The sequence below is a fragment of the Cryptomeria japonica genome, chromosome 7 (assembly GCF_030272615.1).
Source record: "Cryptomeria japonica chromosome 7, Sugi_1.0, whole genome shotgun sequence".
Classification (NCBI taxonomy): Eukaryota; Viridiplantae; Streptophyta; class Pinopsida; order Cupressales; family Cupressaceae; genus Cryptomeria; species Cryptomeria japonica.
In genome coordinates, this window is record NC_081411.1 from 601,950,469 (window position 1) to 601,973,884 (window position 23,416).

The window sequence follows — 23,416 nt, forward strand, 5'->3', positions numbered from 1 at the left end:
CTAGTACTCTTACTGCTGATTATTCCATCTTTAATTTTCTCAATGACAATTGCAGATAGATACCTGGCAAATCTTCCCCCAAATATGCCTGTTCTTTGGGGTTATGGTTTCCTGCAACTTGACTGAGGTGCAATGAAGTTTGTCATGTCAAGATTTATTGACAGAGCTAACATTGCTCTCTATGTTGTGGGATTTTCTAGCCAGAGGTATGTTGTTTGGATACGCTTCTTACTCATTTTTGTGCTATGTATGAAGATTGGCCATATATTTAGAAATTTTGATGCCAATTGTTTCTGAGATTTGAAAATGGTAGATATAAGTGGCTCCGTGTTGGAATCAACCATTTTTAGATATGTACGTAAATTTTCCCTTAAATGCAATTAAGGTGCCTTCTGAGTCTGGAAAAATGGCAGTACTGTTTAAGGTATCTCTATGTTGTTTCTTTTGAATGTCTTTGAAATTTTTTAGGTATAAATCTCTATCATAGTGTCAAGAAAAAGGTTCTCCACTTGGGCACTTTATGTGTGCCCCAATTTGTGGCCATTCGAACAAAAATCATTTTTAATATGTGCTTCTATTTGCATTTTGTGCTTTAAATAAACCCAGGGTATTTCTGTGGTACTTTTTTCAAAATAATTGTTTATGGAATCACTACTATTATCCTTGGAAGTAATGCTAGTGTTTCTGGCACATATTCCTAGTGGGAAACCTTCCCATGCAGGCATCATATTTTTCTGTAAAGATGATATCAAAGAAATAGATATCCTTGTGTTGTGGCCTAGCAATTACCTTAACGGACTCTAGTCTGGAATAATCTTTGCGTTCAAATGCAACATTTTCCAAAGCTCTGCAGTTTATACTGCCCGCAGAATGAAATGTAAGAATTTTGTGTATCCTCTGAATAATATACAAGAGATGCTTGCATATGTAGTCCCTATCAGCTAATGCAGTTTGCATCTAAAATGGCTGAATGAAATTGCTCTAAAAACCTTATATGATTTTTTGGAATCAATTTCAAATTTCAATAGATTTTAAGTTTAAAGTAATATAGTTTTTCTTATTTGCATAATTATTGGGAGTTGTGAATAGCTGACCTTCAGCAGTACACTTGTTTGGCAAATTCCCTGGCTGCTCTTAAATGGTGTTGGGTTTTTTAGGGGTTTCTTTTTAGTCGGAAATGGTGTTGGACATATCAGAGACTTCTCTGGCTAGTTTGAAAGATATTTGGAAATGGTCAAAGGATCCTGCTGTTATTTGGTTAGGCATTTTTATTGTTCATGCTATAAAAACTTAAAAGAATTTAGTTATACAGAGTGCTTTTGTATTCAACTGAGTGTACACAATCGAATCCAAAAGCACTCTATACATTGACTGGGAAACTCGTGGCAATTTAAAGAATGGTGTATGATGGTTCTATGTTGGTCAAAAACAAATTATAAGCATCTGTTTTAGAGTTCAAATTGTAATATGACAAACTGTTTTTCAAATTGAACTACATAATTTTTCTGTTAGCCGAATTCGTCTACCATGTTATGTCTATAATCCCTCTCATCTCATGCCATTGCATTTTATGACAAGAAATGCAGTTAAAAGTTCTTATCTAAATTATTGCAATTTGCCTCGCAAATTTTTCTCAACCGATCGTATATGCTGCTGTACTACTTATTTCGTGCAAGCTGTCAATGCTTACCGGCCGCTCATGCCTTCTCGAAATTTTTTTAAGTTCCATTTGTTTTTTCATATAGTTTTGATAAGAAATTGAAGGCCTTCTATTCACTATAAGAGAAGTCTAATCCTGTGAAACGTCTCTAACCAATGAGGAACAAATGATTTTATGAATCAACGGTTGACAAATTTTTATTATATTTTATTGAAAGTTTTATTAAGTTTGCTTCCTAAAATTATTAATTTGAGAGTTCTACACTGGCAGCAGGGAGTTTCATATCGTGATCCTGTACATTAGGACTTTTTAACTTAATTTTGGCAGTCATTTGCACATCAAATTATTAATATTTTAATAATTAGGTTAATGTTAATAATGTTATATAATAAAAAAATAATCTACTATTGATGCCTTACTATATAATGAAAAATAAAAAATCAACGGAAAAACAGTTGGTAAGGGGTAAAAAATATGGTAAGATTGCGGTTTTTCAATTTTTTTTTCACTTAATTCTCGTTTTTTTTTGGATCAGTAACAGGCCGAAGCCGATAAGATGTACATACCCTACCCCCTATGGGATTTGAACTTGTGACCTCTCTTTCAAGAGCACAAGTTCACTACTAGACCAACAACAGAACTTATGTAGGTTTCTACGATTAATTGTATCACTATTTAAATTTTTAAAATAGCCTGTCAATTAAAAAAAGTTTAAAATAAAATAACCTTTTAAGTAAAAGTTAAAATGATTAATGGGTTTTTTCTAATTTCTCTTAGTTATGCATTTGTAAAAAGTTGGTCTTCATAAGGATCCAGTGTTCTAGTTGTGATAGAAGTTATTGATTTAATGTTCATATTTGTTGATTAAATGTTCAATTTTTTTGATAACATTGTACCAATAGTTGTAACTTTAAAGTTGTTATTGCTGATGATGACTACCAATAACTGAATGAAATGTACCATTAGTTGTAAAAAGCAACCAATCATGTGATGCCACATCAGTTGCACAAGTATTGGGGCCTTTCTTGCATGACTATTGTTCTGACCTTTTTTTTGGGCTGTTGTGGACACCTTGACAAAAAACATGTTGATATGGCATCATATTTGATGATGTGGGCCTGAAACCTTAGTTATAAACAGGGGACTTGCCAAGTAAGCTGTTGTAAAAAATTGAGAGTGCTTTGAAATTTTCACTTAGTTTTGAGAAGCGTGAAGTTAGGGTTCACAACTATTGGGTCTTCTTCCCTAAGATACATTTGTTATACCAGTTCAAGTTAATTAGAGGAACACACAATTTTCATTCTAGATTAATTCATAATAACAATAATATATGTAATATAGGCAAAATTGTATTGCCCTCGACATTTTTTGGATATACATTTGAAAGCCGTTTGTTTAGATATATTTTGTAAAAATGATTAATGTGTCTTAAATAACTTAAGTAAAATGATTAAAGTGTCTAGGTTCAATATGCATTTGAATAATCAAGTAAAAATTAAAATGATGTGTTGATTTATGTGATGAGAACTTGTGTATGATTTCTTTGATTAATTACTTTACTATTAAACAATAAAATGACATTTCAATTAAAAAGTGAATAATGTTTAAAATAAAATAAATTTGCGAGTATAAGTTGAAATGATTAATGTCTATGTTTTCTTTTAAATTTAATCCTTTTTTTGTGTATGTTTTTATGTATGTATAGTAGATTAGATAAATATTGAAAATTGATATTTATATAAATATTTAAGGAATATAAAGTTAATTAGAGAAATACACAATTATAAAAAATTAATCTAGATTAATTTAGAAGAGCTCCAAATGAAGGAGTAATATATCATAATTAGCAACCAATTTAATAAAGGCAACCATTTATCTCTTGATATCGTTTAGATATATATTTGAAGAATGTAGTTTAGTGTGGTAAAAATATAAATTATTGTATTCATGTTGGATGTGATTTACATTTCTATTAGTTTTAAGAGGAAAGTGAAACTTTAGTGAAATTCATATAAATTTTTAATTCTTATTAGGTTGGGTATGATGGGAAAATAATAAATCAACTATATCTTATTTTTTCTCAAATTGGATTTTTTCCTTTTAAAAGTTCTATTTTAACTTATAAGTAACTTTCAAATTAATATTTATGTCACATTAGAAGTCTTTAGACAAGAGATAGTTGTGAGCATACCTTCATAGCGTTTTTATTAGATTGGGTATAATGGGAAAATAATTAATCAAGTATATATTTTTTTACCTTAAATTTGATTTTTTTCAGTATAAAGTTCTATTTTCACTTTTAAATAACTTTTAAGTTAATATTTATGTCACAATAGGAGACTTCAGACAAGATATAGTTGTGAGCATGCCTTACATAGTGATTGAAACATAAAGTGTTTCCTTTGGTGATGAAATGAGGCAATTCTTGTACAATTATACATCTTATTAAAGCTTTTTATCTATATACTTAATTTAGGAACCATTACAAATTGTCAAAATGGGCATGCATATGCATTAGTCTCAACATGATGAGCAAATTATTTAAGTAGAGGATTCAAGTTGAAGATTGTAGTGAATTTTTTTGTTTTTTTGCCCTAAAAGTGGATAAATTTAAGTATAAAAAGCTCTTGGTAGATTGACAATGCTTGTTAGTTATGCATCTTACTAAAGATTTGAGTATATGCGTAACTGTCAACAAGAAAGAACAAATTATTTGAAGTAGATGATTTTTGATCAGTAGAGCTAAATATTGTAGTGCAATTTTTTGGATTTTTAACTTATAAAAAGGACAACTATAAGTATTGAAGGTTCTTATTAGTTTGAGGGTCAAAAGGAATTTGTTTTTTTGGAATGGTGACTTCAACATACTTATAAAGCATAAGGGAGAATATGACCTTTCATTTTTTAATTTTGATTTTTTAGCCCTTTCAATGTCACTTTGAGATCATGTATGTCGTTCTTGATTTAAAGTTGTTGATTTGCTGTTATTATAATAGGGTGACCAATCTTTTGTTGTTTCCCAATAACCAATGAGTGATTATTAAGCTTGAAATTGTGCTAGAAAAGAGAAGAGAAGGGCACCAAAGGAAAAAAAATACATTGAGAAGAAACAAGAAATATAAATGGATGTTAAAAACGAGGAGATGAAAGTATGTAGACACCTCTCTTCATGAAGAGTAGTTTAAAAGGGATGAGGCTATGCAAAGGCTTAGACATGATGCAACAATTGATGCATTTTCAAGGGGAAGTGATATTGTTGGGGGTGATCTAGCAGAGAGCCTTATTGGAGAAAATGACCAGTTGGTTTTTATTTTAAAAATAAGTTATGTTTATAAATTGATAATAGATAATTTGTGAATAGGATTAGACGATTGTGTAGATAAGATGAGAGGAGTGTGTGTTCATTAGAAAGATAGTATGAAGAATGCTAATGTATTTAGCCTTGGTGCCAATGGTAGATGAATGATTGTATCCCAAAAGGGGAGTAAATAAATAGAGCTAGGAGTGAGGTGGGAAGACAATGCAAGTCAAGTCAACAAAAGGAGAATTGAAAGAAGTGATGTACATAATGCTACAAAGATGGTTCAACATTGAAAGAGAGGTTTAAGTGAACTTGTGAGGGAAGGAGTTCATGAGTTATTATGTACTAAACAATGTGAGCAAGGTTGGTTGTGCAAGATAAAATAAAAAGATAGGGAGTAAATCATTTTCTTATAAATACTTGGAAGGTTTAGCACTACACAATAAGTGATAGTTGTGTTAGAAGAAAATTGATGACACAAACTTAGATGAAGTTGTGGTGAGTGTGAAAAGTTGCGTCGACTTGCATAAGAGCATTATAAATGTTTGTAGGTAAGCATAATGAAGTGAATTGGTTTTGCTTTAGTGAGTTTGTTGAACGAGTTTAGCAACATCTTGCCTTTGCTAATTTTAAGTATACGGATTTGAAATATAAAAGCATTATGAGTTTCAAGTAAATCAAGGGTTTGTTGGAGTTCTTATGCATTTTTTATATTATAGGAGCACAACCAAATAAAAGTGTAGGAATTGATATAGTGGGAAAACTTATCCTCGACTACGTGATTAGGCTTGGCTATTGTCTTAAAGGAAGAACCAAGTTGTCCTGGACTCATACTTTTGTTGATTGCATGTGATAGGGATTAGTTGAGTTTATGCAATGAATTAGGCTAAATATGGCTAAATTGAACATGCTTAATTTAATGCATAAGATACAAAATAGAAGTCTAGAAACAAAAAAGTAGAAGTGGAAATGAGACGTAGAGAGAAACATAGTGTTGAAAATTGAAGTTGATTGGACATGACCCACTGTTAGGTGCTAGTGTTTAAGTATCAAACAAATGATAACATAGATCCAAAATAGAACCAACTAGGGTTTGGACACTTGCCACTGAAATTTGGGGCAAAATAAGATATAAGTATCGTGCGCTATCGTCGTTGGGTTTTGTGTAGTTGAAAGCCTAATATTTTTGTCCACTCTATTTGTCTTTGCCATTGTCATAATCTGCATTCTTTAGATATGCACCTGTACACATGAAAGAGGGGAAAATGTTGTGTTGTATAGGACTTGCCTTGGTGAAATTCCATGTTGGTGTTCCCATCTCCACAACAACAATGATGATGATAATCTAGGGAGTACATGCTAAACAAGTAAAATAAATGATAAAGATTACCTTAGGTATGTGACCCTTGCTTGTATCCCACACAAGGTGACGATGAAGTGCTCTCTTGTAGTCGTACATAATGTTAGCATAACATGATAATAATAATAAAAAATGAAACTATACTTGTTTGTAGATTTCAATATGCTTGATATTAGATTCTTGCTAATTGACTCAAATTCTTAGGTGGAATAAATAGTTTAGATTCCTAGATTGATTAGGTGATTAGACTCCGTAGATAGCTTTTCAAATGAGGAAGGGAGTCACATTTATACGTACTTACACCTTTTCATAATAACCTTTCAAGTTTAGGCTGACAACAAGGTCATGTCATTTAAGGACATGAAATTGATATTTGCCTTAAAATTTAGGGCTAATTATGTAGGCTACTAGTTTTGGGTAGCATAGTCTTGTCATAATTAGCCGTTCAAAGTGCCAGTCACTAAAGGATTTACCTAGATCACTAGTCTAAATTGAAGACGATCACTTTCACATAAGATTATACACATCCACCAAAAGTGTTACTAAACCTAGCGTGAAATTGTAAGATAACAATTTGCAACAATACTTTTAGCTCCCACTTTTGTGAGAGTATGCACTTACATCCAAACACAATAAAATATAGATAAGCTAAAGTCTTATGTTGCATGTGCTTCGACTATAGTTTTATGGACTAAACTATTGTCAAGAAATTGAGTGCGAATGAGTGCAAGAACATGTCAAAGATGAGATCTTGGTTGAGGTAGACTGTTCTAGCCACTCGACAATGATTAACGTGATGAAAACATGATGCAGACACTCACATAGTTGCATACATATTGCATTTTTGAATGGTTATGCATTTTGCATTATCATGGACACATAGTTTAAAATTGTTCATCGTGCTTAAATATTGTTATGATTACGATGGTAAATGGTTAACTTACATATATGCAATTATGCTTACTATGACTTGTTAGGGAAAAAACTCTCTTTTGTTTTACGTAATTGTCTTTATATGTTATGTAAGTTATTTTATTTCAATGTTTATATTCGTTTTTTCAATGTAATTTTTTTCTTTTCCAAATTATATATGTGTGTGTGTGTCTATATATATGTATATGTGTATATGTGTATATGTGTGTATATATATGTGTATATACATGTGTGTGTGTATATATGTGTGTGTATACATGGGGATATGTATATAAATATAAATATACATATAAATATACATATATACATATATAGATATATGTATATGTATATGTGTACGTATATACATATGCATATACATATGTATATGTGTGTGTGTGTGTGTTTATATATATATTAGTATTTTTCGTAAATATTGAATATGTATATATATCTATACACAGAAATATAAATAAGAATTATATATATATATATATATATATATATTAAATATGTATATATAACTATACACAGACATATAAATAAGAATTATATATATTTATATATTGGATGAAGTCAAGTTTTAAATTAAAACTATATTTTAAACTACCACTGAACTATTTGCATACCACATAACAATGTTATTGCATGGACAAGCTTGAGTTGCATATTGAAATGCACTCTAAAGTGAAATGATGCATTTGGCATGACCAAAATAGGGTGAAAATATAACATACTATGTAGTTTTGGTAGAATAAAATTAGAGACAAAACAATAAAAGACACATAATGATTGGGGGGATTAGCACAACTTCTTAGGTTTTTTGTTTTGGCATTCCAAGCAATGGTACTAAGTGATTTTTCTAGTGAACGAACCTGAATTATGTGAGGTTTCTTTGGCACCATTTTGGACATCTGATCAGGGTTCTTACTTGTGAATTCCTGCATTATAGTGTGTAAATGGGATGAAAAATTTGATGTTTTATAGTGATTTCCAAATCTACACATAAATTCTCCTTATTTGGAAATGTTGGCAAGAGACAATGTTCCGGCGAAGATAGGTGCATGATAGATGCTTAGGGGTTGTCATTGATGGCAACTTAGTTTGCAGATCCCATCCGATGTACATAAAATTGGTTTACCGGAAGTCATATTGTTCATAAGGCATAAGTCTGGAAGGTGGAACACAATATCCAGTAGAGAATGAGATCATGGTGCACATCTTGATATTGGTGTTGTAATTCTGGTTGCGGTGATCAAGGCAGTTGATTCAAGGTTCGAGACAGATTATCTCACGATCTTGATATTCGGTGTTGAATTGTGTGCAAGTTTAGAGGTCTGGTATCCAACAATTTAGTTAGGGCAGAGCTATTTTGGTGTAACATGTGCTGCATAATCTTAGTGATGATTTCAATGATCAGATTCGTGTTTGAAGTGATTGGGCCGACTTAAGGGAAGCATATTATCATCTTGTTTTGGTCCGCATTTGGATTTCGGATTGAGCTGACTTGGTGATGCACGTTTCATGTTGCGTGTTATGCGGATTTTGGAGGCCAACATGGTTAACTCTTCTTTTTGTTGGTGCGGATACATAAGATCAATTTAGTTGATCATTTTTATATATGTTATATGCGAAGAGAGCCTGTATAAGAGAATTTGTGAGTTTGGTGAATGCAATTGAAGGTTTTGGTGATCCGGTGAGTGACAGAGCAGGAAAACAGACCAGAGAGACATATTAGGTGCAGGAGAGAATTTGAGCTTAACCAGAATTGTATTTTGGCATAGTTAGACGCTATACTTCAGTTCATTCATCATTGTAATCATTTTGTATTAGCCTGTAAGGCAATGAGCCTTCCTTTAGGTTGTAGCCCTTTTGTAATTGAGTAGTGAGCTCTAGGCAGTGAGCCTGAATGCAAGTGCATTCCACTTTTGTAATATTGTTCTACTACTGGCCATAGTATAATAATATTGTGGGTACTCAATCCCATGGTGGTTTTTTCCTTTCCAGATTTCCATGTAAAAATCTTGGTGTTATGGCTGTGTGGTTGTTTTCTTTATATTTTTGCACTTTGATTACTTTCTCATGGATCTGGTGGAGTAAGAATCAGATTAATAAGTTTGAAAATTATAAAACACTTCAATTCACCCCCCCTCTCTCAGTGTTAGTTGATTCCAACAAGAAATACATTTGTTTGCAATACAAATCATGAAATTGTTGAAAATATTCGGCATCTTCATTGTTCTAATTTTAAAACTCAACAATATATATTAACTACATGTATATGGCTTATGTATATACAAGTGATATGCCTATATGTATATAGATACAGTTACATGATGAGAGTGATAATTAAATGGAATGAATGATTTTCTGAAATATTTATCTCAGATTTTATCATGATTGTAGTATAAAACCAAATTCGGTTACCATTGCACCAAAAGATCAACCTTTTAATGCTCGATACAACTGTGAGTTTTAATGAATCTATGAGAGGCGGTTAAGCCATGTCACAAACACAAGCACTGTGCTACACAACACAAGGAGACCAAGGGCACACACAATTCCCCCAATGCAAGCAAGAGGTTTGAACTCGTGACCTAGGTTCTGATACCACTTGTTAAAAACACCGTTGTCGTTGCACCAAAAGATCAACCTGTTAATACGTGATATGACCACAAGATTTAATGAATCCACGAGAGACGGTTAAGCCATGTCCCAAAATCGAGCAGTGTGATAGACAACACAAGGAGACCAAGGGCACACACCTTGCAACAAATTTTGTTTATGGTCACGAAATCGTTAACTTGGTCTTTCTTTTGAGTTAGTTGCACATGTAAGGAGGGTTACACACACAAACATTAAGAAATGGTTAGGAAAACACAAGCTTAGATTGCATATACATTTGAAATAAATATTACACAAATTTTTTTTAGAAGATCAATATGGATAAAAAATTATCACAGATTTCATTATTGCATGAAAAAGTAATATTCATTGACGTTAAATTTTGTATGATGTCATAGTAGGAAAATAAATACATTTAGTATGATATAATGTTTAGCATTTACATAAATAGAAAATAGTAATTTTAAGGAATAAACACACACACACATAGGAGAAACACACGCATCTTTCTCTATATGACTAAAATCTCTCTATAATCTATACAAAAGCATCAAGAAAATGGTCACCCTTGTTTTTGTACTTTTAATAATAAAAAACATCAAGAAAATTTCTATAAAAGTATGAACTTAGATTGCATATACATTTGAAATAAATTTACATAAATTCATATTATAAAATCGATATGCATAAAGAATTATTATAGATTTCATTATTGCATGAAAAAGTAATATTCATTCACATTAAATTTTGTATGATATCATAGTAGGAAAATAAATGAACTTAGTGTAATAATGTTTAACATTTGCGTAAAAAGAAAATAGTTTTTTTAAGGAACACATGCATGTTTGGCTCAAATTATCTTTTATTAAAGTAGTTTACTTTTCTATATATGTGTGATGGGTATACCTTCTAGGAAGGGGTACTAAATATGGGGCAACAAAGAAGGTCGACCCTCTTTTTGGGATCTACCGATATATTCAAGTGCTTTGGCCAAAGCCACATGTTTTCATAGAAATAGATGAATGTTTCATTAGCAAATTATATTTATGTTTCTCTTTCATATTCTGATAGTAGGACATTGTATGTTATGTTAGAAATGTATTTAAATATATTAGGTTGCATTGAGGTTTCCTCCTAGTTATTGTTTCTAGGTCGTTAGGCATTTCATGCAGGGTTAGGCATTCTTTGTGTTAGGAAGAATTCTGGGGAAGCACAAGTTTCGTGGTTGGCCAAAAAAGGGCTTGAAACATGTTCTTGTCTGTTTGATATGTGGATCACTATTTGGGTTAGTGGTGGTCGAAGACTTCATTGGTTATATTTCATATATCATTACTTGTATATTACTTGTATTTGTACATCATTATTTGTATTAGCATGACATGAGAGCCTAAGTTGTACTATTTGTATATCATATTTCTGTGCTTATACTTGAATTAGAGACTTTTACACGTGATAATTATGTGAAATTGAGTTATTTTTGTGATATAGTTAAAGTGTTGAGAACCTTAAATTTGGTACTAGAGAGTTGGGTTTAGCACGATGGCCTCGTTTTCACTTTGCCAAGTTGTTAAGTAGAGACAATTGAGTTTAGTTTGCCCTTTAGTTAAATAGTGTTTAACACATGTTGCATAAGTATTAGTTGCATGAGGCAATAGTTGAATCAATGTTGATAAGCTAGAATAGTGAGGAAGAGAGCCTCTTAGTTATTGCTACACCTAGCAAGAAGGAAATTTGTCCCTTACATGGAACCCCTATGTGTATCTATGTAATATGGTCACATGATTAGATAACTTAGGTTGTTGCATTGTTTGGCCTAGCATGATATGTTTATAGTTATTGTTTGTAAAGGATTAGTCAGACCCTCACATATGCTAAGTGACCGCTAGGGTGATGGTCTCCTTGATGTTCGAACCTTGTTTAACATATATGTTTTTAATTAAGTAAAAACAGGTTTTAAGGGACCCGAAACCCTTTACAAGGCAGGTTTTAGAAGGACCTGCAACCCGAACCGAAAGATAAACTTGAAAGTCCACTCAAAGAAACAAGACACAAATGAGACACAACATGGCCAAACCAAGGATGGGGTACAACACAAAAAGGACCCCCAACAAGAACCAGCGAGCTGCAAGAGACCAGCAGCCCCGACCCAACCAGGACGGATCAAGTTTGCTCTGTTGTATTTCTTGTTTGGGTGATTGAGATATATGTTGGACTTGACTTGAACGTCTATTGTTTGGCTTCTGAGTTAGCATTGCATATTGCATGGTGTGAGTGTCACATTTATATATGAAGGAGATTAAATAATTTATGAGATGCTAACATTGTTGTACTTGAGTGCATTGTACATCATTTTTTGAAACATTGCATAGTGTATATGTGAAGTTGTCATAATAGATCATTTGGGTCAATGACACGTCTCTAGATTGCATTGTTCATTGTTTTAATGTGAGAACCTACATGGCTGTTAGCTTGTAGCATTTTGAAGAATTTTTTGTGGGTCAATTGTATTTGGTGTATCTTTTATCTGTTGCCATAGTTTGGTGGTGGCCCTATCTCACATGATGTGCAAGTTGAGTGTTAAAGATAATCTTGCATCACATGTATCCTATAATTGTGGTCCATGATTTCGTTTCGACCCTGTCTTGCATAGTGGGTGTAATTGATTTCATAATGTAAGTCTTGTATCGTGATGGCATCATGTTGATATGGCATAGTGCCTCAGTTGTTATGTCTTTGTTAAGTATGTGGATATCATTGTAACTTACCCTGTGGTAATGATGTAAGTTTATGTAAGTCCTCTATGTGGGAGGTTCCTGCATGATTGAATGGTTAGTCATCCTCTGTATAAGTTCACATGTACTAGAATTGCAATGTGCCTTGCTTGGCCTTGTTTTGCAAATATGTTATAGAAGTGATCATGTGTATCCTTATGATTGTAATGTTCCTAGTGCATATGACACTCTAAGTGAATCTTACTCTTGCATTAAGTGTATGTCATGTGGATGTGGTAGAATTTTCTCTTGCATATGTCTTCTTGCATAACGAAATGGTTGCAAGTTGAGTGAGTGCATAGTTGCATGTATTGGTACTCAAGTTGTTGCACAATAGTGAAGTCGTAGATGACTCATTTGTGTGATATGTTTTTGTATAATTTCTAGTGTACCTCAGATGCAAGGTGTTCTGTAGCTTCTTACTCCCTTAAGGTGACTAGTGTTAGTCACTTAGTTATGTGAAAGTTTTTTGAGATTGATGATTTTACTTTGGTCATTGATGAAAATGTCTCTTGTATTCTAAGAACTAGCATTGTATTTTGAGTTTTCTTATGAATGGTTTAGTCACCAAACACTTCCATTTGTTTATTTTGTGAACCTTGTCACACTTGAGTAATTGTTAATATAGGATGCATTTTATGAGTTAGTGTTGAATTAGATAATTCCCCCTCTTGGATTTTTCTTTTAAATCTCATGATGGCTATTCCAAATGTTTGTCATCACTAGTCCTATGTTGTGTGAAGTGTTATTCTCTATTGTTTTGAGTATGAACATTGATAGAATGCTTAAAGAGTAGACTGAAGAGAATGTACCAATCCTATATTTGTATTAATATCATGATTAAATTATGACTTAAAGTATTATGAAATGTTTGATGTAGATTAGCATGTATGTTGTTGTGGATACTGATGTCATGGTATGCATTGTATAGATAATCATGATATGATGTAGATACCCTATGTGGTTGGCATTGAATGAAGTGTGCTTATATCTTTATGTCAACATGTTAATGGTTCTTGGTTGTATTTGAGTATCTGCATGAATATAGTGACAATATTGAGAGTTTTGTGCTATAAGTATGATGTGATGGGATTGGCAAAATGCCTAGGTCAATTTTCAGATTATTGCAAGTATGCATGGATTGATACAGTTTGTAATCTTGTTTCCATTCTTGTTTTACCAACTCTTATTACTAGGTTGGGTATTGAGCCCGACCTCATGAGAGTAGGCTATCATAGCTCTGATTTTATTTATTTTTCATGTTACGTACAATAAGTCCATGTTCTCCTTTTAGCTAATTTTTTTTATCATGGTATAAAATATATTGTGGCCTTTCAACCAATTTGCTCATATTGTCCTATCATTGGCAATTGCGATCCATTATTTTGTAGGTCATCAAAGCCTCTTGTCAACCCTAGTGCATGCTGTTTGTATTCTCTTGTAAATTATTCATGTTGTGGATGAAATCTCCCTACGTCGTATGAATGTCCTTATGTCAAAAAGGGTAATGTATTTTGTTTGCACAAAATGCCTATTCGTTTAGGAGTATTTAAAACTCTGATAGATATAAAGGAGAATCCATTATGATTTGTGAAGTTTTGTATTCTTGACAACTCTCTCTCACACACATTTATACATTTATACATACACATATGTATGTATGTATGCATGCATGTATGTACACACACACACACACATATCTATATATATATATCTATATGTATGGATGTATGTATGTATGTATGTATGTATGCACACACACACACACACACACACACAGATATATATATATATATATATATATATGTATGTATGTACACACACAAAGACATACATATATATGTACACACACACACACACACACATATACATGTACACACACACACATATGTATATATGTACGTATGTATGTATATATGCGTATGTATGTATGTATGTATGTATACATGTGTATGTATGTCTGTATATGTATATGTATGTATGTATGTATGTATGTATGTATATATATGTATGTATGTATGTATGTATGTACATATATGTATGTGTATATGTATATATGTATGCATGTATGTATATGTATGTGTATATGTATGTGTGTATATGTATGTGTATGTGTATATATGTATATGTATATATGTATGTGTGTGTGTGTGTGTGTATATATATATATAAAATGTATACATATGTATATATACATTTATATATGTATAATGTTATCTATAACATATATACGTATATATACATATTATATACACATAAACATAAACATATGTATATGTATATGTACACACACATAGTCATTAACGCCATTTCATTATAAATGATATATAAGTTTTAACATTATAATAGGCATGTAGAGGTTGGATATTAGATATTTAATCTATATGATGGGCTTAAATGATGAAATTATCAAGAGTAAAGCATCCTAGCTATGGGTAAGGTTTGCTTAATAAGTTGCGTTGGAAGTATAAACATTCTTACATCTTGGATAACTACCCATTACATTATTTGGATAATAAGCAATGAAATGATGTTGTCACCTCTTATCTCTTAAAACTAAATCTAAGGGAACAAAATCTTGCTTTTAGAATGTATACAACCTTGGGTAGTTTGTTTATCCCCTTCCATGCAATTATGAAAAGTGAAGGCATAAAAATATATTAATTGGATAAGGTTTTGTTATCATTAAATAATACGAAACATATCTTGACTTAAGGATAGTAAAAGTGATATAGTTTGGTGAAGGTTATCTCAATTAGTAACTTTGAGTGAATTTAGGTAGGGAGATGGAAACTGTATTAATTCATGTTGACTTTGTTTTTGATTATTTATGGGTTTCTAATATATTGATGACTATCCTTCCGACTCCATCTAATATGAGTTTGTGTGCATGTTGATGAAATATTTGTGAATGCAATTATTATCTTATTTCGTGCATAATATCGTAAAGATATGTAAGGATTGTGAATTTACTTTCCTAAAGAAATGGTTTGATCTAATTAACATTGGAGATATGATTGTTCATGATGCATTGTGTGATTGTTATGGAACTCAAAATTTATGAAGTAAATTGTTGCTATGTCTGCATATGATTGCTTAGTACATGTTGTATATTCATTGGATGATTTACTTGTTGATGAATAGTGCCACATAGGAGAGTGGTTAAGATACAAACTTTTTTTTTCCTCATTTGAAAACTTAGTCTGAGATACCTTATTTACATGGGTGTGATATTTTGTTTACATGAGTATCATACTTTGATTTTATTAGTGTGATACCTTATTTACTTCAGTGTGTGTCTATTAAGACATTAGGATGATGTCTCTTCCTAGTGAGGAAGGATGTAACATATCTTTTTGTTTGATTTAATAATACAATAAACTAGTTGAGATTATTGGTTAATTATCTTATAATTTTTTAATTATACATAGATGTATTTACATAAATAAGAAATTAGATATTATTTCTAAATGCATGAAATTAATATTGAAATGATGATGAAATGTTATGTTGTATGTGCTTTGGCTATGGTTTAATGGACTAGTGTTGAGTACAAATAAGTGTAGGAACATGTGAAAGATGAGAACTTGGTTGAGGTATAATTGTCCTAGCTGCTTGATAATGATTAACATGATGGAAACTCGATATACACACTCACATAGCTACACACATACCACATTTTGAATAGTTATGTGAAGATGAGAAAATGGTTAGAGTTCTCACATGCATGTATTAATCATAAAAACATAAATAAAATCACAAATATGCAAATGACACTTTATACCTTCTTCTCCTCCCTCAGATTGAGCCTTAGATGAACTGAAGAATGTGCCACTTCTCCACTTGATGGGATTGGCTCTTTGATATGATTGTGGATTGCTCTCGACTACACAAGAAGATATGATATGATTCAAAGACTAAGCACACTCACATAGCTACACACATACCACATTTTGAATAGTTATGTGAAGATGAGAAAATGGTTAGAGTTTTCACATGCATGTATTAATCATAAAAACATAAATAAAATCATAAATATGCAAATGACACTTTATACCTTCTTCTCCTCCCTCAGATTGAGCCTTAGATGAACTGAAGAATGTGCCCCTTCTCCACTTGATGGGATTGGCTCTTTGATATGATTGTGGATTGCTCTCCACTACACAACAAGATATGATATAATTCAAAGACTAAGCATGATGGATTGGATTATGAGGCAATTTTTTGGTATTATGATGGTGCTATGGATGATCTTGGGACTAAAATGGACAACATGACAATGCATGAGAAGTAGATGATTTGTGAGGAAATGATACTACAATTTATAGATTGGAGGAGGCTAAAATGGAGGGCCAAGATTGATTTGGAATGAAGGGTTGAGATTGAAAGAAAGAGTGGGAGAGGATTGAGAGGACAAAGTGGAAGAAGCAAGACATTTATATTGGAAACAACATTGAAGGAAAATTGTGGCGGGGGGGGGGGGGGGGTGTGAATCAATTTTCACCGGATTAAACAATTTAAGAACAATATTAGATTTGATCAACTGCAACAAGAATAAAGTTAAACACAATAACAGCAATACACACAACACCAATATTTTGACATGGAAAACCCTATTAAGGGAAAAAATATGGCGGGAACCTACCCACAATAAGATGGCACTCTGTAGTAGTATGTGAAAATATTAGAATGAGGAATGCACATGCATTCAGGCACACTGCCTAGAGCTCACTGCTCAAAATATATAACCCAAAAGGCTACAACCCTCATGGAAGGTTCACTACTTTACAATGAAATTTGGACTACAATCTGGTTAAGATGAACTGAGAGAATAACATCTCCTAATGCCTGATGACAGTTCCAATTAAGCTCATTTGTCTGTCCTGCAACATTCTCTGCTCAATACACCACACCGAAAGATGAATTCTCTTATTCGCACATACACCACTCTTTGATAATGCAGAGACAACACCCATACCCAAATTAGATGAATATAACACCTATTTATACAAATCATCAACCTTGACTACAAGGTCGGCCAAACCTTTAACACCTAATTACAAAATTACATCACACGATACATAAATCAACCACCTGACCAATACAATGCCATAGAAAACATATCATGGACCCAAATAAAATCCTCGAACATGCAACACCACCAAGAATCCTGCCAAGATCAACCGCAACACGCTACACCACCAAAAATATCGCATAACACGAAGAATATCGCCAGACCCATAAAATCTCCCTGCAACACGAAGACATAGGAATATGTTGACATCAATGAAAACAACATATCCTAGTGGCAACAATAAACAACAATCTGTCCCTTTGGCATTGATGGCAACATATGAATGTGAAAAAAATCAATGCAAAGGAATAAATCATCACCAACAAACTCCCCCTAAGATCATGCACACAAAGCTCCAAAGATAAGGGAGTTTTTCACATGCTTCTCTCCGCTTTTGACAACAATGCCAAAGACTAAATGAAAATCATTCTTCTCTCCCACTAAGAAGGAAAATCTCCCCCCCTTAGGATAAACTCACAACTCTGAACATCTGAACCACTCACTAACTACTCCGGCTGAGTAGTAGCACCAACTCATCAATCCAGATAAGAAGATAAGACTTTGAAGTCCACCAGATTGATGCATATAAATGAATCTAGTCCTCATCAGGAGGGGCAGAAACCCCTAATTTATCTTTCATATAAACAAATGTATCTGCAGGAAAAGACTTAGTAAAAATATTTACAATCTAATCCTTAGTAGATACATACTCCAATTTGAATTCTTCATCACTGACTTTCTCCCTAAAAAAGTGATACTTAATTGATATGTGCTTAAATTTTGGAATGTAGTACCAGATTATTTAAAATATTAATAACACTTGAATCATCACAATATATAACAGTAGGCTCATCATACACAACTCTTATGTCCTTCAACATTTTCTTCATCCAAACTACTTGAGTACAGTTGCTACCAACAACAATGTATTCAGATTCAACATTAGATAGAGATATAGCATCTTGTTTCTTACTCACCCATGAAACCAACTTCTTCCCCCAAAAGAAAGCTCCACCAGTAGTGCTCTTCCAGTCATCAACATCACCTGACCAATCAACATTGATATAAGCACATAACATGAAATAATCATTCTTCGGATACCACAAACCATAGTCAACTGACCCCTTCAAGTATCTTAAAATCCTCTTCACAACAATAACATGAGTCTTTTTATGATCATCCTAAAATATAGCACAAAGACAAACAACATGCATAATATATGGTCTAGCATGAGTTAAGTAGAACAATCCACCAACCATAGATCTATATAAAGTTTGATTAACTTTATGAGATTCATCATTCTTAGACAACTTGCATCTAGTCACCATAGGAGTTCCAACAGGTTTAGAGTCATCTAATGCAAACTTCTTCAACAAGTCCTTCACATACTTAGATTGAGAAATAAAAATGCCTTTGTCAGTCTCTATAATCTGCAATCCTAAGAAGAATTTCATCTCTCCTATCATAAACATTTCAAATCTTTTTTTCATATCATCAATAAACTTCATATTCAAGTCATCATCTCCACCAAAACTAATGTCATCAACAAACACTTCAACAATCAAAATATTATCATTATCATCTTTAAAGTATAGATTACTATCCACAGTACCTTTACAAAATCCGAACTTATCTAGTCTAACATACCAGGCTTTAGGGGCTTGCTTCAATCCACAGAATGCTTTCTTCAATTTGCATATCATGTCTCCTTCATCTGATAATGAAAATCCTTCCAGTTGCTCAACGTAGACTTCCTCTTCCAAATCACTATTCAAAAAGGCTAACTTGACATCCATCTGGTATACCTTGAAATTCTTGTAAGCAACATATGCAAGCAGTAATCTAACAACTTCAATTCTGGCTACTGGAGCAAAAGTTTCCTCATAATCAATACCTTCCATCTGAGAGCATCCCTTACATACCAGTATTTTTTTGTTTCTAACCACTTCACCGACATCATTCTATTTATTTTGGAACACCCATTTAGTGCCATGTATTATTCTTGTCTTTAAGTCTTGGAATAAGCTCCCATGTATTATTCTTCTCAATCTAATTCAGCTCTTCTTCCATTGCTTTTATTTAATTGTCATCTTTATATGTTTCTCACTCTTGTAGGACCACATAAGTCAGTATGCACAAGATCCAATAAACCATTAGATGTATGCAAATTACTTTTGAATGAAGTTATTGTTTCCTTTCCCAATTGACATTCTTTACATACCAGATTAGAAGGTTTCACAATTTCAGGCAAATCTCCAACAACTCGAGTGGAACTTATCCTTATCATGTAGCCAAAATTAACATGCCACATCCTTCTATTTCCGCAACCAACTTTCATCAATATGAGCAATCAGATAGCTTTTCTCACCGACATTCAAGTGAAATATATTACCTTTAGTCTTAGTCCTAGATGCAATCTCTATTCTAGAGGCATTCAGGATCTTGCATTTACCATTCTTGAATTGCAAATCATATCCATTGTCAACCATCTGTCCAACACTTCAAATATTATGCTTCAGACCTTCAACATATAAGACATCATCAATATTATGCTTACCATTGAAAGAAATAGAACCTCTACCACGAATCACACAAGCTTTATCATCTCCAAATCTCACTATACCACCATCATACCTCTCCATATTTACAAATTTGCTTTTATCACCTATCATATGATGTGAAAAACCCCTGTCAATTACCCAGTAATCTTTCTCTTCAATCTTTGCAGCCAAAGCTTTCTCCTCAACCATGTAACTTGTAGAATTCACTGGTACCAGATCATCTTCCTTGATACCAATAAATACAAATTGGTCTTCTAAATTCCCATTCTCAGACTCTTCATCTGTCACATCTTCATCAACAACATAATAACATCTCTTTTGATATTTGTACTTCCGGTTAGGCTTATAGGGTTTATCATACTTATCATGGTTCTCATATCTATCATTCTTATAAGATCTATCGTATTTATCATGTTTATTATACCTTGACATTCTCTCAGGACACCTAGAAGCAAAATGTCCTATCTTATTACAAGCGAAACATTTCAAAGGTAACTTTCCATCATACTTATCAACTCCTTTAGGCAATATTTGAGCAATAAGTACTTCAAGCTCATCCAACTTCCTTTCCCATTCTTCCATCTCTCTCATCTCTCTCATATCTGGAAACCCTAGATGAAATCTCTCCCAGATCATACTTTTGATTCTTGGATACATAGGCTTTAAATGCAATCTCAGATTTACCATGTGATTCTCCAAATTAGACTCAACTCAAATGCAACAATCTTAGCAACTAACATGTCTCTTGTCAAAAAAATCACACTTTAGATCTCATCAATAGAAGCTACTTTAGGCTTGTAAGAAGGAGGCAAGGATCTCAACACCTTAGCAACAATCTCATCTTCTTCAAGGGTTCCACTGACACATATGATGTTCATGAAAAGGTCATTCAATTTAGCCATAAAGGATGTTATGTTCTCATCTTCTCCCATCTTCAACGTTTCACACATTCCTTTTAGACTCTGCAACTTAGCAACTTTAACTTGTGCATCTCCTTCATACAAGTGTTGGCATGATGATGCTTTTTGTATCTGATGACTTTATGTGTTTTCATTGATGGCACACATATGCTTTGATTGTCATAGTCATCTTTGTATACCAATTAGGTCAAGCCGGTACTACTATTAAGTCTTTGTATTGTAAACTAGTATCATATGTATAGAGTAAGTCTAACCGGTATGAAGGTGTCTAAACCGGTATATGTAGACAACCGGTATATGCAGTTAAGACAATTGGTTTTGGTCAATTCCACTGTTACTAGTTTCGAGATGCAGCGGAGAGAGACAAGAATGCAAATGGAAACAATCGGTCTGCGAGTTTGAAGCGATCAATATTCAATCGGTATCAGTGTTCTGATCGGTTTTCTAGATTCTGTGATGAGTTATCATCGGTCGTGATGTGTTACCACCAATCGATATTTTTGGCGGTGATTTTTGATGTGTTAAGGAAGTTTGTCCAGATTCATTGAACCTAGGAAATTGTGTTGAGGTTCAGGGGCCGACATGAAATCTAATGTCTATAAAAAGAAATTGTGATGAGTTATTTTCATATAGGAGATACAAGTGATGTTATAAGTTGATGTTAGTGTGATTTTTTGAAGGAGTTGTAGAGTATGTCGGTGATGCAGTAATGAGAGAACAAAAAAAGATCTAAACAAGCAGAATGTGCTATTCGTAAATCACACCACTTGTTATTTTCTTATCACTACAACAATTTAAATCCCCTAACCGGGTAAGCTCTAACAAGATTCATTGTATAAATCCTCTAACAAGGTGATTCATTAACTTGGATCTAAATTCTCCACCGAGGTTACCTTTAACCAGGTATAGCTCCTAATAGGGCTTTGGGATCTTTAACAGGATCTGCTCCTAATAGAGCATTTGTAGACCTTAACCGACCAGTTACCTATTTCTGCAGATAGTTAACTTGTGAGTTCTATCTCACCGTGGTTTTTCCCAGTAGGGTTTTCTGATAGTTCTGATACTTAATATAAGTACAGATCCAATAGCCAACAAGATGAGAGGGGGGGGGGGTGAATCATACAAACTTAATCATCCATAAAAGCTTCAGATTCAACCTTGGTAACATATATATCAGTAATATAACCAAAACTGTTAAACATGCAAACTCAAAAGCATATGAACAATATAAACCTCATAACACCAGATTTAACGTGGAAACCCAATTAGGGAAAACCACTGTGGGATTTCAGACCCACTAAGAAATATACTCTTCTAGGGTATGCTCGGTTAAAAGCAAATCCTGTTAAAGATTACAAACACATTGCTAGATGTGACCCGGTTAAGGGATTTCCCTCAGATCTGTTAGGATCTTCACTTTGTTAGAAGTGACCTTGTTAAAGGATTTCAAACATTCAATCAGAATGTCACCTTGCTAGAGGGTTTACATATAAGACTGTTAAGACCACTCGGTTAAGAGATTTTCTGTCACTTTCACAAAATAACAGTAATAAAAATCTATCTGCAACTTCACATCTAAAATGCTAAAGCAGATTCCTATTTGTTCAATACAATCTAGACAAAGAACTAATCTTGTCTATCTGCTGGGCTTCTATACTCTATTATTCTAACAAGTCTTCAAGCTTTTGTGCTCGGTAATCACTATGTAGCATCCCTGTGCATACACTTGTCCGCATACATTGTTTATCAACAGTTTCCTATTTATAAACAATTAGGTAACCGCTTAATCTCCTTGATCACATTTCCCATGATCAATCATAGCGATCAGATCTTCGATCTTGTCTAGGTTCAATGCATCTTTCGATCTGAAAATGTTTTACCCTGCCTTGGAACTTGCATAATAGTCTTGGAACTTGTGCCAGGGTATTGTGGTTTAATCTGAGCTGTAGATCTTCATGCCGGATTTCCTTTGCCTTAGATTCGTTAACAAACTTCTTCCACGACTTACCAATCATTTAATCAGCTCCAGCTCATCAGCTTCCTTCATTAAATACCGCATGCAAACATTTAATGCATTTTGTTATAGCTTGGTTACAACTCGGTAACAACTCGGTGAATACTAAACTCCACTCGGTAGACATTCCGCCTTCATTAACCGATAGCGATAACCTTAGGGTTTACCTACTAGGTTCCTTAGGGTTTTATTGACTAGGTTCCTTGCTTGATAACATA

General features: G+C 33.1%; 1 protein-coding gene across 3 annotated transcripts in view; it reads left to right on the forward strand.

Moving 5' to 3' along the window:
- LOC131029654 (uncharacterized) overlaps nucleotides 1-1,046 on the forward strand; it is a 31,071-nt gene extending 30,025 nt beyond the window's left edge. For all 3 annotated transcript variants that reach the window (XR_009102800.2, XR_009102801.2, XM_057960222.2), the window contains one exon: nucleotides 56-1,046. The gene's annotated coding sequence lies outside the window, so the exon portion shown is untranslated. The remainder of the gene's footprint in view (nucleotides 1-55) is intronic.
- The last annotated feature ends 22,370 nt before the right edge of the window (nucleotides 1,047-23,416 follow it).